This window comes from Dipodomys spectabilis, unplaced genomic scaffold (genome assembly GCF_019054845.1).
Source record: "Dipodomys spectabilis isolate Male_0828 unplaced genomic scaffold, ASM1905484v1 ptg000095l, whole genome shotgun sequence".
In the NCBI taxonomy this organism is placed as follows: domain Eukaryota; kingdom Metazoa; phylum Chordata; class Mammalia; order Rodentia; family Heteromyidae; genus Dipodomys; species Dipodomys spectabilis.
Window position 1 is genome coordinate 24,914,226 of NW_024870772.1, and position 9,153 is coordinate 24,923,378.

Below are 9,153 nucleotides of genomic sequence, written 5' to 3' on the forward strand. Positions count from 1 at the left end.
TGGTTCAAGGATGCCCAGGTATACACTAGACACTATGTTGAACATGAACTATACAACTTGTGGATGGGGACGAGAGGGAAAAACTGGGAGAGAATGAGGAAAGGGGTAACATTGTCCAAAAAGAAATGTACTCATTACCTGACTTCTGTAACTGCAACCACTCTGTATATCACCTTTATAATAACAATTAAAAATTAAAAAAGAAGGCCCACACACAGCTCAAGTCATTGGCAGACATCAAACTATTGGCCTTGCACCACCTATATATGCTGAAAGCTTATACGACGCAAGAGTGATGAGCTCATGGAGGCTTCCATTTAGATTTCAAAGGAAAGCCTACAGGACCCAGGATCATATAGCAGGGTAAGAAACTTCAGTCCCTGACAGGAAGATATGGAAAGCTGTAATGGTGGCCTCCAAGATGACAGAGCTGCCAGAAATTTGGAACACCTGCAGAAAGTGTGGGTCATTGATCAAAGCAAGCCTAAGAAAAAGGCCCAGTGGGTTGCAACCAGGACCAAGCCCTTGGTCCCACATCCCACCATACTATGCTCTGGATGCTGGACATTGAACTATAGGATTTAACACTTGCAATGATGCATTTGGTTTTGCGTTGGTCCAGACCTTCCTTTCTGCACTCCTATTCCTCCCTTTTAGAATAGTAATGTTTTTCCTGGAATAATGTAATTTCCCTTTTTATATTTATAGCATTGCTAGACAGCTTTGGATCTGTGACAAAATCAACAGTGCAAAGGAGGAGGGAATGATTTGGGGCTTACAGCTTTAAAGGTTTTAGTCCACACCCATAGTGAGGCAGAGTACCATGGGGAACATGTGGTGGAGCAAAGCTGCTCACCTCATGATGGCCGGGAAGCAGAGGCAAGGGTTGGGGTCAACACATACTCATCAAAGTCATGCCCCCAGTGGCTTGCTTTCTCCAACTAAGTCTCACCTTCCAATAACCTATTCAGCTAGGAAGTCATCCACTGAAGCCAGCACCCTCAAAATCCAGGCATCTCTCAATAGCACCATCAATCAGTCCTTCAACCCAAGACTCTTTTGGAGGTACTCTTCATATTCATTTCACATATGAGGTCTGAGTCTTGGGCTGGAAGCATGACACAAGTGGTAATATGCCAGCAAGAAAGCAAGCTGAGCAAGTGCAAAGCCCTGAGTCCAAACCCCAGTACCACCAGGAGAAAGAGGCGGGTGGGGAGAGAGAGAGAGAGAGAAGACTTGGTGGGCCAGCAAAGAATGTTATTTTATATAGCTGTCCCCAGAAGGCTCATGAATTAAAATCTTTTTTTTTCCAATCCTGGGGCTTGAACTCCGGGGCTCAGCTCTGCCCTTGTGCTTCTTTTGCTCAAGGCTAGCTACTTTACCATCTCACCACAATGCTACTTCCAGCCTTTTCTCAGTAATTTATTGGCAATAAGATTTGCATTGGACTTTCCCGCCCAGGCTGGCTTTGAACCATGATCCTCAGATCTCAGCCTCCTGAGATTAAAGCTGTGAGCCACTGGCACCAGTTCATGTATTAAAATCTGGATCCCAGTCCATGGTGATATTGGGAAATGGTGGTGGAACCTTACTACGTAGGCTTAGTGGGAAGCCTGATTGTTGTGGTGTGCTCTCAAAGGAAATATTAGGACCCCAGCCCCTCCTCACCTTTCTCCTAATACTGGAGTTTGCACTCTGGGCTTCTTTCTCTCCTCTGGCTTTTTAGCTCATGGCTGGCACTCAACCTCAGTAGGCCGTGTCCCTGCCATACCATGAGCATGAAACAATCCTTCAGTAAGAAGTCAATCTCTATTTAAAACCAGTTTTTTCTGGTTAATTGGAGATAAGAGCCCGGTAGATTTGTCTACCAGAGCTTGCTCTGAACCTCCATCCTCAGAACTCCCCCTTCTGAATAGCCAGGATTATAAGTGTGAGCCACCCGTGACCAGCCTCTTTCTCTCATTTTCTGGCCACCATATAAACAGCTCCTTCCATGTGGTGTACAGCTGCCTCTTTGTATTACAAGGTATTGGACACATTTTGCACAAACCCAGAAGTTCAGACAAAGGTTTTCTCTTTCATGTGTCTTGCCACAGGCCCAAAGGAATAGGCCACTCAGTCATGGACTTGAAACCTCCAAAACCAACTTTTTACAAAGTGATTTCGCTCAGATATTTATTATAGTAATTGCTAACACAATATATATACTTTAGATTTGACAGGATGATCCAACATAAATTACTTTTTATAACCACAAACTTCTAAAATGCACAACTTTATTTATTGTCTCCTGAATATCCTCTTATTTAATCCTCACAATAGTTAGGCAAAATAAATACTCCCATTACTATTTTATATAGGGAGAAGTTACAAATCAAGCCAAATGTGAAAATAACACAAGCACTCAAAGGTGCTGCTGCACTGAGTTCTTACAACAGGCCTGTGAGGTAGCTTCTACTGTAATCTCCCCTTTGCAGTTGGACACTGAGATACACAGTAGTTATAGGTCACCTGTCCAATATCAAAGAGCAAGAACTGTGGGGCTGTCTAGCTTCAGGTATGGTGGTTTTCCTTCTCTTCTTAGGCACATGACTCTTGGGGGAAAGTGTGAGCTTGTACACATCCAGTGACCTTACACCTGTCATACCATGTGGGCGTGCTAAGCTCTCAACAAGAAAGTCATATTCTCTCTCTCTCTCTCTCTCTCTCTCTCTCTCTCTCGCTCTCTCTGTCTCTGTCTCTCTCTGTCTCTGTCTATCTCTCTCTGTCTCTGTCTCTGTCTCTCTCTCTCTCTCTCTCTCTCTCTCTCTCTGCTGGTCCTGGCCAAAAAAAAACCCAAACTGGCACCAGTTGTCAATCTCTAATTTAAACATATTTGCTGTGTGCCATGACATGAACTTATAGTCCTAGTTCCTTCTGGGACTTAGGTTGGAGGATCAGCTGTGATTGTGACTTTAATAACATTGGGGTAGGGGAGAAGATGTGGCTTTTGGGGGGAATGTGGCTTAGTGGTAGAGTGCTTGCCTAGCATGCATGGAATCCTGGGTTGGATTCCTCAGTACCACATACACAGAAAAAGCAGGAAGTGGCACTGTGGCTCAAGTGGTAGTGTTAGCCTGAAGCAAAAGAGGCTCAGGGGCAGTGCCCAGGCCCTGAGTTCAAGCTCCAGGACTGGCAAAAACAAAAAACAAAAAAGCATTGTAGGGTTTGCACCGGTGGCTCATGCCTGTAATCCTTCCTACTAGGGTTGGTGAGATCTCAGGATGGCCGTTCAAAGCCAGCCCCAGCAGAAAAGTCCCCACGAGATTCTTATCTCCAATTAACAACACCAAAACTTGAAGTGGCACTGTGGCTCAAGTGGTAGAGTCCTAGTCTTGAGCACAAAGTAGCTCAGGGACAGTGCCCAGGCCCACTGCCCAGGCCCTGAGTTCAAGCCCCATAACCACCAACAAACAAACAAACATGTGAGCAAACATGGAGACACAATCTTAAAATCAATAAACAACATATTTAACAAAATTCAGACTATTGTTTTTATGTTGTTGTTGTTTTTTCTTTTTTTTTTTTTTCAGTCGGTCATGGACTTGAACTCTGGGTCTGGGCGCTGTTCCTCAGCTCTTCAGCTCAAAGCTAGTGCTCTACCACTTGTGCCATAGCACCACTTCCTGCTTTCTGGTGGTTAATTGGAGATAAGAGTCTCACATACTTTCCTGCCTGAGCTGGCTTTGAACTGCAATCCTTAAATCTCAGCCTCCTGAGTAGCTCAGATTACGGACATGAGCTACCAGCACCCAGCTTGGACTATTGGTTTTACAATCAAGTGATACTCTTTAAAATGAGCAATCAAATCCAGGAAGTGATTGTGTGTGTGTGTATACACGTGCACGTGTGGGCATGCACACCAATACTGGGAGTTAAACTCAGGGCCTCTCTAGCTTTTTCATTCAAGGCTGGCACTCTGTCACTTGAGCTCCACACTTCCACTTCCAGTGTTTGGCTCCTTGGAGCTGAAGGCCTTATGAACTTTTCTGCCCAGGCTGGCTTCCATCCATGATCCTCAGGTCTCAGGACTTGTGTAGCTAGGATTTGGAAGGAGCTACCAGCACCCGGAGAACTTTAGCTTTCATGGCCAGCGTCAAAGGACCTCCCAAAGAAGCTTAAAAATTAGAGGGAAAAAAAACAGAAATCTCTGCCTTTTAAAATGAAAGGAAACTTGGCCTATGTTGATTCTTGGTCTGAGTGGGAAGAGATTTTTACTACCCAGATGATGCATAATCTGTGCTCCTAGAGATTTGTACTTTACATTCACATCACCAGTGGGACAAAAACTTTTTCAGCTAAGAGTTGAGTGTAAGGTGCCTGAACACTGAGGAGCCTTGGAAACCCTCTCAGGGGGGATTGAATTTTATGCTTCACTTTGAAAACCCCCACAAAAGATTATCCAGTGAGCAGCCCTTGGAGAAGCTGTTCTCGCTCTCTCACTCTCATTCTCCCTCTTCCTTTCCCACTCCCTACTTTTAACAAGAAAAATTCATTTTTAAAAATTCACTCTGGCACAGCTCACAGATAAAACTCATTACACATGGGCTGGGAAGGTGGCTCAGTGGTAGAGCGCCTGCCTTGCATGCATGAGGCCCTGGGTTCCATTCCTCAGCACCACATAAGCAAAAAGAAAAAAGCCGGAAGTGGCACTGTGGCTCAAGTGGTAGAGCGCTAGCCTTGAGCTGAAGAGCTGAGGGACAGCGCCTAGGCCCAGAGTTCAGGCCCCACGACTGGACCAAAATAAAGAACAACAACAAAAAAACTCATTACACATACAAATAAATGAGACCCATGGGTAAGAATAAACAGAAACATGACATTGTAGAGGCAGACTTACAAAGACTTCTGATTTGATATTAGATTTGGAATGCAAAATGCTTCCGAACATGATATAAAGTAAAGTCAAGATGGCATATATGTGCTGAGAACATGAGATTTACAGTGATGACTGAGTAGAAGTTCTCAAAATTAACTTGCTAGATGCTAGTGGCTTGTGCCTGTAATCCTAGCTATTCTGAGGATCTCAGTTTGAAGCCAGCCTGGGCAGGAAAGTCCATGAGAACCTTATTGTCAATTAACCAGCAAAGAGCCAGAAGCAGAATTGGGGTAGAGCACAAGCCATGAGTAAAAAAGAACATCCAGCCCTTGGTTCAAGCCCCCGTCCTGGCATAAAGAAAATTAATAATTTAATAATAATTGAAATTTAAAATTTAATGGATGGATTTGACACACAAATGAAGAAAGAATTACTAAACTAAATCATTCAGGCAGAATAAATTATCCAGAATGAAGTATGACATAGAAATAAGTAGGAAAGGGCTGGGAAGATGGCTCAGTGGTAGAGTGCTTGCCTTGCATGCATGAGGCCCTGGGTTCCATTCCTCAGCACCACATAAGCAGAAAAAGCTGGAAGTGGCACTGTGGCTCAAGTGGTAGAGTGCTAGCCTTGAGCTGAAGAGCTGAGGGACAGTGCCCAGGCCCAGACTTCAGGCCCCAAGACCGACAACAACAAATAAACAACAACAACAACAAAAAAAACCCACACTCACCCCGCACATAATTAAAAAAAGAAAGAAAGAAGTAGGAAACATAAAAAGAAGACTGAGGGACATGAAGAAAAAGTGACAGGAAGTCTCAGTTCTGTTTATCCATATGGTAGAAGGGAGGAGACAGGGTGGTGACAGAAGTAATATATGAAAGCATTACAACTGAGAATCACATCCATAAATCCAAAACTCAATAATCACACATCAAAACCAACCATTTAGGTGCTGGTGGCTATGCCTGTAATCCTAACTTCTCAGAAGACTGAGATCTGAGGATCACGGTTCAAAGCCAGTCCAATCAGAAAAGTCAGGGACATTCTTATTTCTAATTAACTACCAAAAACCCAGAAGTGGAAGTGTGGCTCGAGTGCCAGAGTGCCAGCTTTGAGAGAAAAAGCTGAGGAGCACATTGGCCCTGAGCTCAAGCCCCAATACCATCACAAACACCAAAACAACAGCAACAACAAAAAATACATCATCAAGTCAGGGGACACCAGTGGCTCATGCCTTTAATCCTAGCTACTCAGGAGGCTGAAATGCGAAGATCACGGTTTGAACTCAGCCTAGGCAGGAAAGTCCATGAGACTAATCTCTAATACACTACTCAGAAAAAGTCAGAAGTGGTGCTATGGCTCAAGTTGTAGAGTGCTAGAGGTGAATAAAAGGAGTTCAAGGTCAGTGCCCAGGCCCAGAGTTCAAGCCCCAGAACTGGCAAGAAAAAAAAAAGCCATCAAGGTATATTCCAGTAAAAATATGAATACCAAAGCATGAAGATTATTGTTAAAAAGATTTCTCTTGGGCTGGCCACATGGCTTAGTGGTAGAGTGCTTGTCTAGCTTATATGAAGCCCTGGTTTTGATTCCTCAGTACTACATAAACAGAAAAAGTTGGAAGTAGCACTGTGGCTGAAGTGGTAGAGCACTAGCCTTGTGCAAATAGAGGCTCAGAGACAGGCCCAGGGCCTGAGTTCAAGCCCCAGGACCAGAAAAAAAAAAAGATTTCTCCTATTAACTTTAGATCATCTCTGTTACCATTTTTATTTATTGTCTTTGAGCTATTTTCTAAGTGCATGCTCCTACAAAAATAGGCTCATTCTATATATTTATCCTGTTATCTTTTTTATTACTATATCATGGAAATTTCCTATGCAAATGAATTTTTTTCAAAATTTTAATTCTATAGGCTTTATAAAATGATCATATTGGTGAGTATTTAAGTTCTTTCCAATTGTGTGCTATTTTTAAGGCAGGGAAAATGAGGCATAATTCAGAGAAAAACACTGATTACAAACACATAAGCACTTTAAGCTTTATATAAGCCTTATATAAGCCCTCATATGCTGCAGTATTAATTAAAAAAAAAAAAGAAGAAGAAGAACAATTCTCTCCCTCTGACCCTGCCTGCTTGCCCAAAATACTGTAATGGTGCGTTCTGAAACCTGAACAAGGAGAAACAAGCGCTTGGGAAAATGCTCCTCTTCAAACTATGTTTAAAAGATTTATTTCAAGGATAGACAAATGTCATGATGGGAGCGTGGTGTACTATCTTCCCATCTTTTTCCCCCTTTGCTTTACTAATAAACTTTCTTGGGGTTGGAGGTGTGGTTCAGTTGGTGAGTACTAGCCAATGAGCGAAAGCCTCAGGTACCGAGTTCAAATCCCAGTCTTGGACCTAAAAAAACCCTTCTTGGTCTTCGTTTTGTTGTGTTCTTAAATTCTTTGCTGAAAGAACATCAAGAACTCAGTACCCAAGGGCCAGGCAAAAGACTCCTCACTTTGGAAACCTCCTCCCTGGAGCATCACAAGTCTTGAATCTGGTTAGAGTTCCAGTAATGGTTGTAATTCTTTGATAATTCTTGGTTGTAAGTTCTGGTAATTCTTTGGCACAGCTTTCTAGACATAGGATTGCTGGAGTAAATGCTACAAAGGCTAAGGCTTCTGGTGTGTGTGTGTGTGTGTGTGTGTGTGTGTGTGTGTGTGTGTGTGTGTGTGTGTGTGTGTGTGTGTGTGCGCGTGCATGTGCGTGCACACAATTTCAAGTGTGTACTTGAATTCAGAGCCTGGACACTGTCCCTTGGCTCTTTGACTCAAAGCTAGCACTACCATTTGACCACAGCTCCATTTTTGGCTTTTTGGTAGTTAAGTAGAGATGAGTCTAATGGACTTTCTTCACCAAGCTGGCTTTAAACTACAATTCTCACAGTCTCAGCCTCCTGAATGGTAGGATTACAGGTGTGACCCACTGATGCCTAGTGTTTCTGGACATGTACTGCCACATTGATTTCCAGAATAGTCCATTGAGTCATCTAACCATACCCAGGTGAGTTCCAACAGGTTGGTGGACTTTCTCCCTGAATGCTGATTGATTTTCATTCATCTATTCCAAAACAAAAGACCTTAATGCTTACCAGCTAACCAGAGAACCCATGTGATACCTCACCAAAAACCCTAAGTCCCTCAAAAACATTAAAAAAAAATGAAAATGTGAAAACCTTTCAACAGTTTGTAAACTTTGCTTCCCCTACTTTTCAACATGGCTGCGTTTCATTTGCTTGAACAAAACATTTTAAAATGCAGTTGTCATCTATTCTATGGCTGGGAGAGTCAGACAGCACCCAGAGCTGGCCTCTAATCACAGTTCATAATCTCGTTTTCACATCTCTCTCTCTGGTTATCCTGCTTGACCCTGCTGACCCATGCACTTTGATTGTGCTGGTAAAAAGGGTAAGGGATTGAACTGCAACAAAAGCGAGGTCTGCATATTGTTTTCATGCCCTGTGCCCCATCCAGCCCTGCTGCTACATGAATAGAAACCATCTGGAGTCAAGCCAAAGCCACTTGATGGAAAACTCTGACTTCCAAACAGTATTCCTGGTGCTTAAAAAAAAATGCATCTTTTAGGTTGTCTCTTACAAATGTAGAGAAATATTTCTGATTTTGCTGGGCCCTGTGAGTTAACTAAAAATTTGGTATCTGTGCCCTTTGCTCTGAACTATTCTCTACTGCAGTCATTTTACAATCACCCCTGAGTGTCATGTGTGGAAGGCAAACCGCCTCTCAAATAGGCAATGCCTTCTTTTGTGTGTGTGTCAGTGTTGTTCAAATGTCATACAGCAAAAAAAAAAAACAGAGAAGTTACATTTTGAGAGGTTGAATTTGGAGCCTTTATTGGAGTGCCAGTGGTCTGCAGATGGACTCCTATCACAAAAGATCTGCACCCCAGTGAATATCCTTAACACTGAGCCATGAGTGCTGGGGCCAGGAGAGCTAGGGAGAAAAGAGCAGAAATACAATACCAACAAACCAGATCAACTCCAATGGGGAGCTGAAGTGGGACACCATGTTGACCAGAGAAGAGCCAAGAGACATGGAGACATGAACAGGAGGTTTGGCATCCTGGTATCTGAGCTGGTCTACACCTAAACAGGGTCAGGTCAGGGGCAGAGTCACAGGGAGCTTAAGAGGTCATGACCCAAATTTGGCAGGTCCAGTAACCTATTGTCCAACTCCCTGCCCTTGCCTCTAGGAATACAGGCACACCCATCACTTGGCAGGTGGGACTTCCC